This window comes from Arvicola amphibius, chromosome 2, assembly GCF_903992535.2.
Source record: "Arvicola amphibius chromosome 2, mArvAmp1.2, whole genome shotgun sequence".
NCBI lineage: Eukaryota > Metazoa > Chordata > Mammalia > Rodentia > Cricetidae > Arvicola > Arvicola amphibius.
Window position 1 is genome coordinate 137,520,525 of NC_052048.2, and position 7,925 is coordinate 137,528,449.

General features: G+C 44.8%; 1 long non-coding RNA gene across 1 annotated transcript; it reads left to right on the plus strand.

Annotated features, from left to right (window-relative positions):
- Positions 1-221: 221 nt before the first annotated feature.
- On the plus strand, positions 222-6,917 carry LOC119806312. The gene is made up of 3 exons (XR_005284192.1): positions 222-332; positions 5,764-5,905; positions 6,569-6,917. It is a non-coding gene; the product is annotated as an uncharacterized LOC119806312 (long non-coding RNA).
- Positions 6,918-7,925: the final 1,008 nt, after the last annotated feature.

Here is a 7,925-nt window from a genome sequence, read left to right on the forward strand (position 1 = left end):
CAGAAGAGAGGAGTGGGGATTACTCAGGACAGTAGGGCTTCTCTGCAGCATGAGACTTGAACTGCCGGGGATCTGGAATCAGGACACTAAAGGAAGGGAAGTTGGGAGCTCCAAAGACCATTATGAGGGTGCAGACTTCTGGGGTCTGATGGTGAATAGAAGCTGTCTCCATGTGACAGAAAGAGTAGAAGACATTGGAAGTCACAGAGAGGGTGACAGGACAGCTGAATAGTGTGGGGAAAGGGGTTAATGACTCAGCAGAAATGAGCCAGGAGCAAAGGCTCCAGCTGCATGACTCATCAGCCAGCAGACACGGAAACTGCATCCTAAAGGTAACTCTGGTGGTATTGCTGAGAAAAGACTGATAGTGCTATCACCGGACAAGCCCCGAGCTTTTGCACTGCTGTGGCCAGACAGTGACTCATCCTGTATGGGTTATCCCTGAGGAGATCCACCCTGTCTTAGTCTGGCTGTTCTTCAAGACTGAGCCACTCTGGGACCTGATAACAAGCAAACCCAGGTCACTTCCCTTCCACAGTCTTTGAGTGGAAGGTGGCGGTCATGGATTGGGGATGGCCTTGACAGGGACACACCATGAAGTTCAGGTAGGAGATTTCAGCTGTTCCATGCATGGCCACTGGTCCCCTGCACACTTCAGCAAGAAGTGGGGTAAGGGTGGAGTCTGAAAACCCTAACCCAGGGGTCAGCAGGCAGCTTGAACTACCTCTGCCCAGTACTTTTCCACTGGAAGAACAGAGAACTCTAAAGTGAGAGCAGCGGGCACTCACTATGGCCTCTTCCCTTCCACAAGGCATTTATTGCCCAACAGGATCAGAAAACACGGAGACAGGATCTCTGGTGACACAGCACAGTGCCCCACCTACCTCACTGACACCCAACACAGCTGGGGGACACACTCTGGACTGGACATTAGCCTACCTAAGGTGTACAAACTTGAGGGAGGGAGAGGAGAGGGGGGAGGGAGGGAGGGAGGGAGGGAGGGAGGGAGGGAGGGAGGGAAGGAGGGGGGGAGAACCTGCCTTGTTCTCAGACTGAAGAGATCAGAAAGTCAGAGTAGCTTCTGGTACATAAAGAACAGAAGTCTCCAAAGTGATTGTGCCACTGTTGGGCAACCAACCCTTGGCCACTCTGAGCTCAGCACTAGTTTAAATATAACAAAGCAGAAGTTCAACTTCAACCCAACTCTAACTGATCACACCTTCTACCTGGCAGACTCCAAGCTAACAGAATTTGGGAGGCAGAATTTGGAACTGCTGTTCCAGCACACTGCTTTTGTTGCTGTTTTATTTTCTTTTGCCAGTGTGTTTTACTTCTTTCCTCATTTATTAGACTCTTCCTATTATTTTTAGATTTTATTTTTAGCTATGTCTATAAGAGCGTGTCTAAGTGTGGAGTGTGTGTATGACTGTGCTGCCCTCTATGATCAGAAGAGAGAGTTGGCTCCCCTGGAGCTGATATCACAGGCAGTATGAGTGGCCTGGCCTGAGTGTTGGGAATTGATCTCCGGTCCCTGCAAGAAGAATACTTACTCCCGACTGCTGAGCCATCTCTCTGGCCCTTCTTACTATTCTTATTTTCAACAGCACCTTAACAGGTTTTTAATCCCCTTTCTTATGTTTATATAATATTTCTTATGTGTTGTGTGTGTGTCTGTTTGTATGTATGAATATACCATACACACATGCATGTGCAGATACAAGAGTACATATGCACATAGAGAACAAAGGACAACCTTGGGTATCCTTCCACAGGTGCTGTCTACCTTCTTATTTGAGACAATCTCTCATTGTCTGGGTCCTCACCACCTAGACTGGGCTGGCTGGCCGGTCAGTCATAGGAATATGCCTGTTTCAGCTCCCTGGAACTGGAAGTACAAATGCCTGGCTGTTTTGTATGTGGGTTCTGGGCATCAGACTCAGCTCTACATCCTTGCAAGCACCTACCACCTGAGCTAGCTCCTCAGCCCCTGATTTCGTATTTATCTTTATCATGCAGTATTAAATAACAACAACAAACGTTTTGACCTTTTCTCTTCCTAAATTCTTTTGTTCATTTTTTTCAATTCAGATTCTTCTTTCTTCTTCCCATTTCTATTCTGTCTTTAATTTATTCAACAATAATTTCTACTTTTATACTAATACATTTTAATTAGATGTATTTATTTTGTGTGTTTTATCTTCATAAATGTATGTGCACTCCATCCATGTTTGATGCCTGTGGAGGTCAGAAGAGGGTATCAGATCCCCTGGAACTGGAGCTACACATGGTTATGAACCACTATGTGGGTGGTGGGAAGTGAACATGGGTCCTCTGCTAGAGCAACAGCTGCTTTTAATCTCTGAGCCATCTTCCCAGTTCCAGTAATAAATTTTCAACCTTCTAACTTACTTTACATATTTTACCACTTTCTTTCCTATTGTTATTCACGGTATACTAATTTCTTTAATTTATTTAAAATCTATTTCTATATCTGGTTTGTTTTATTGTTTGTTACATCAGTTTCTCTCCTCCTTTCCAAGTGGAGTGAGGATCGAGCCCTTAATTGAGAGATACTCACTAAGACTTCCAAATAAAATCAGAAAAGGCATTCATCTAAACAATGCACACTGCTCACTCTTCTCAGATGCCTGTGGAACCTCCTCTAAGAGGGACCACATTAGTGTATTCCACAAGTCTTAACAATTACAAGAGACTGATGTACATTTTGTTTTACCAGATCATAGTGGAATCAAGCTAGAACTGAAAAGCAGTATCCAGTGAAACAATACAAATATACAGAAATTAAAAATTACATTTAATATTATTTTATTTGTTGTTATTGTATGTATGTGTGTGTTTGCATGCTCACATGTCATGCAGATGTCAAAGAACAACTTTGTGGAGTTGATTATTTTCCTTCCACCTTTACACAGATTCCTAGGATTGAACTCAGGTTATCTGGCTTGCAGAGCAAGTACCTTTATCTTCTGAGTCAAGTTGCCCCCACCCCCAAATGCATTTTTGAGTGGTCACTATATCTTTGAATAAATTAAGAAGGAAATTTAAAAATCTTTGGAATTAATGAAAATGCCAGTGTTGGGGAGTATTATTTTAAGGTATATCATTTTGTTTATGGCGCATTATTTAACTTTGTGAAGCTGTGATTCTTTGTCTGTCTAAAACAAATGATAGTCTAATAAAGAGCTGAATGGCCAATAGTGAGGCAGGAGAGAGGAATAGGTGTGGCTGGAAGACAGAGCATATAAATAGAAGGAGAAATGAGGACGAGAAGGAGCAGTGAGAACATCAGGGGCCAGCCATCCAATCACCCAGCCGTCCATGGAGTAAGAGTGAAAGTAAGCTATACAGAAGAAAAGGGAAAAGCCAGAGGCAAATGGTAGTTGGAATAATTTAAGAAAAGCTGGCAAGACCAGTCAAGCTAAGACCAGGCATTTGTAATTAAGAATAAGCCTCCATGTGTGATTCATTCAGGAGCTAGGTGGTGGGCCCACTAAAAGAATAAAAGCAAGCAACAACATTTTGATGCCCAATATGGGGCACCAATTGTCCTTTTCTTTAAATTCTTGCTGCCTTTAAGCCATGGTTGTCTTGTCAATCACTGAGACTCTGCTTCCACCAGCAGCAGTTATAACACAAGAGCCCAAGGGAATTCTGTTTCCTCAGGCACCAACTTTTTCAAAGCTACAAAGGGAACTTATCTAAATCTCTGTCCCTCTAAAGAACTCAAAATTCAAAGGTTGAGATGGAATTCTGCTCCTCAGAGAGGCTGAATAAGAAGTAGCTCCCTCCACTCCTCTTGCATCTCTCCAGAAGCTCTTATGCTCCCCCCTCCCCTCGCATGAGAACCATTCTCCACCTGGTTCCTCCCTACCAGTTCCTGTCAACTAGTGCTGACTTACCATCCTGACTCAGGTGAATATTGTTTAATCAAACACAACTTTGCCTCATTAAACAAATGTTTCAGAGCAAAAACAAAAGTAACACACCTTAAAATAATATTCTCTAGCATGCCAGCACTGGTTATCAGAACCTTTGGGATAGAGGAAGTTTGATTCTAGAGGGAAGCGTAAGGCTGCTGCTGCTTTAAAAATCAGAGAGATCCAAATAGACATCAGTGATTCCTATCAAGCTCTCAGGGAAACAAGAACAAGTCAGTCTCCAAGCACTAGACTGCATAATCCAGATCAGGGTGCAAATGAGTAAAACAGAGACTAAGAGTAGAGAACAAGGGTTCTAGCTCCCTGGTATGACCTCTGTGGGCACTGCACACAGTGGGTGCACATATATGCAGGGAAAACACAGTAAGTCTTTTTAAAAGTTAACAATAAAAAAGTTCAGCCCCAGACAGTGGCAGATTTGAAGAAAAAGCAGAGATTAAGACCAAGATTAAGATAGAGGAGCTTTAACAAGATGTCAATGGGTAGGGAAATCAACCTGAACCCTGAACTTGTTTGGATTCATACAGACACTCAGCCATAGGAAGGACACTGGAACCCAGGTCTTGGGTGTGCACTACACTTGGCTCTGAGTCTCATCCTGTCTTATGGGACACCTCTGTGCCTCACTGTCTTCCACTGGGAATCTCCAATCCAGTCCTTGTGCGCAGGTCTCAGACTCTGCTCAGCATCTGTGGGCTGTATCTTTGTGTGAGATATTGGATGGGCACTGGAAATGTCACATGCCACCTCTGGTCTTCCTCCAGACTCTCCTCCAGCTGCAGCCTCCCCTAGGTCAGCCTCATGCTGACAGCATCTTAGAAGCTGGAAAGACAGATGACAATAAATGCAAACCCCCAGATTTACGTACATGGAGTAGAGAGAGAAGCACGGACGCCCTGCCTCTTACAGTTCGGCTCTCTAGATGTAACTGCTGGGCGTAGCTGAATATGCAGCCTCGTGGATTTCTAGCCTACCCTGTCGTCGAAAGATGAAAATAGATGTTGTTCTAACACCACTCTGCAAGAATTGTGCCCTGCTTATTCCTGCCAGCTGGCCATGGATAGCAGCATTGTGGCTGCATTAGAGCCTGGAGCTCTCCCTGCACCCACAGGCCTACTACTTGCTAGCCATTTTACTATTCATAAACAGACAGCTTCTCCCCCTTCACCCGTCCGTCCCTTCTACCTTTCCTTTGTTGTTTTGTCTATTGAAGCTTTCTTACATGCATACATGTCGTGTTGGCCACATTCCTCCTCACACCCTTCCTCCTTCCCGTTTTCTGCCTCTCTGCTTTTTTTCCACCCTCACTTTCCCTTTGCATTTACATTCTTTTTCTCCCTTTCTTTTCTTTTTTAAAAAATTAATCTATTTATTTTACATCCCAGATGCAACCCCCCCATCCTTCCCTCCCAGTCCCTCTCCCCCACTTCCCCTCCCATCCCTCAATTCCCCATTTTTTCCATCTCCACCCAGGAAAGGGCAGGTCTCCAAAGAATATCAATAAAACATGGTATATCAAGTTGTAGTAAGACTAAGCACCTCCCCATATATTAAGGTGACCCAGCCTGAGAAGTAGGGTCCCAAAAGCCAGCAAAAGAGTCAGAGATAGCCCCTGTTCCTGCTGTTAGGAGTCCCATAGGAGGAGCAAGCTACACAACTGTAGTCTCATGCAGGCTCCCTGGTTGTCGGTTCAGACTTTGTTGGCCCCTATGAACCCAGGTTAGTTAATTGTGTGAACTTTCTTTTTCCTGTATTGTCCTTGACCCCTCTGGTTCCTACACTACTTTCTCTTCCTCCTCTACAGGATTCCTGAACTCCTAACGTTTGGCTGTGGCTCTCAGTATCTGCCTCCATCAGTTGCTGGATGATGCCTCTCTGATGATAACTGGGCCAGGTTCCAATCTGGTCACAGGAGATGGGCAGTTCATGCTACTTATCCACTATTGGTAAGAGTCTAGGCTGGGTTTCTCTCCATAGATTCCTGAGAGATTCCTGTGCACCAGGCTTCCACCTGACCCTAAATGCCCCCCCTTTCTTTTAAAGCATTACAAGTGGGGCAGCACTTAAGATGGCTCAGCAGTTAAGAGCACTCACTGGCTGCTCCTCCAGAGGTCCTGAGTTCAATGTCCAGCAACCACTTGGTGGCTCACAATCATCTATAATAAGATGTAGTGCTCTCTTTTACTATGTAGGCATAAATGCAGGCAAAACACTGTATACATTATCTTTTTTAAAGCATTATAAGCAAGACAGCAATAACCATTCATATCTATAACTTGCAGCTATTTTATTAGTATGGCTTCTGAGAAATGGAATGGTAAGGTCAAAGGGCTTGCCCCTAGGATCTGACAGAGACTCAAGGACAGCCTTCCAGTGTCGTTGGACCATTCCTACCAGTTATATGTGACAGCCCCTTTGTACCACCACTTGACAGCCTCAATCACCTCAGTTTTGCAAGGATTAGGTCTCACTGTTTCCAGGTGGCCAGAGAACCTGAACACATTTCCACTTTTTTATTGGACTTTTGTGTTTTCTCTTCAATGGTCGCCTCTCTGGATCCTTTTACCCTACTTTTCTGTTGGGTTAGTCTTTTTTTTTTTTTTTAACAGTTTCCTCCCAGATTGAAACATTCCATTCTTCAGGAAGGTAAACAATTCAAGATAACTTCAGGAAGTTCCTGAAGCTGACCAGATTCACTGGGTCTCTCCCTGCTAGAGTAAGCAATAAAAGCTTAGTGTCCACCTCAGATGGAAGGAAACTGAGCTGCAAAGAAGACTCTGAGACCTGATCAGCTGCCTGGAAGAAGATGAGCTACCTGAAGAGGTTTAGAACAACAGAGGCACCTGGTCACTCTCCAACCTGTCTAGCTCGCTGTACTCTAGGTTCCCAGCTTTGTGTGATGTTACCCATGTCAGGTGGGCCTCAGCGAGTCAGCTGTCTCTGAGTCATTTCTGCTCCTGTAACTAACCCCTCATCTGAAAAGAACATTCCTGAAATTAACCCCAATAAAACTTATTGGTTCACCTAGTTGGACTTTGTTTGTATCTGTATTTTGGTCGGTTGTGGGTTCCCTATTTGGAGTGAGTAGATGTGTTTGTTGTGTCTGAAGGAGACTCCTGCATTGGGTAACGGTGCAAAGGGAGGGGGAGTTCCTTTTCAGATCCCAGATTAGGCACCAGCCACATCCAAACACCTGTTTTCCCAGAGAGATCCTTCACTAGTAAGGGAGAAAAGTTAAAGTCGCTGCTTTCTGACTCAGGCAGGAAACAGCAGCAAATGATCTTCAGGTGTCATTCTTAAGAAAAGGGGAGATCTGTGCTAGAATGGGCAAGGGTGTGGTAGTAAAGGAGACAGGGAATGAGGGAGAAGGAGAAAGGGGCAAAGAAAAGGGACAGGGAAATTTGTCCTGGAGGGTCAAAGGACTGCCTCTGGGTGTAGAGGAGACAGATGTGGCCCACTGGCAAGTGGTGGTTTATAAAGGTAAAATAGGAAATCCCTTGTTAGGATGAGGTGTTTCAGTGTAATTTGGTACATTAATTAGGTGTGACAAATGGGGCTTTTGATTGCTGGACTTTTGGTGGTCAGCCTCAGGAAGTGGCCAAATAAGGAAATAGGCCTTGGCGACTGGCTTTAGGAATGTAATCTAATGGTTTTTAGCAAGGCAGAGGGAATGGCGAGAAGGGCAAGGCCTGCCAGAGCCACAGGCTCGCGTGGGCTAGTGTCCCTTCAGTGTCACTCCAGGAAATTACTTGTGAACAACTGGAGGCCCTGGGGTACTGGCTGGCTTGGCACCTTTATGTACAACTACTATGCTTGGCTCTGTGCATCTTCAAAGGGCACACCCACCTCAGAGGGCTGTTCTGCCTTTTTAGGTATGGTTAGAGTTAACTAAAGGACAGGAACCTACAGACTGCGGGACGACACCAGGCTTACTGCCTCCACAGAGATACAGCCCTTCTTGATTTT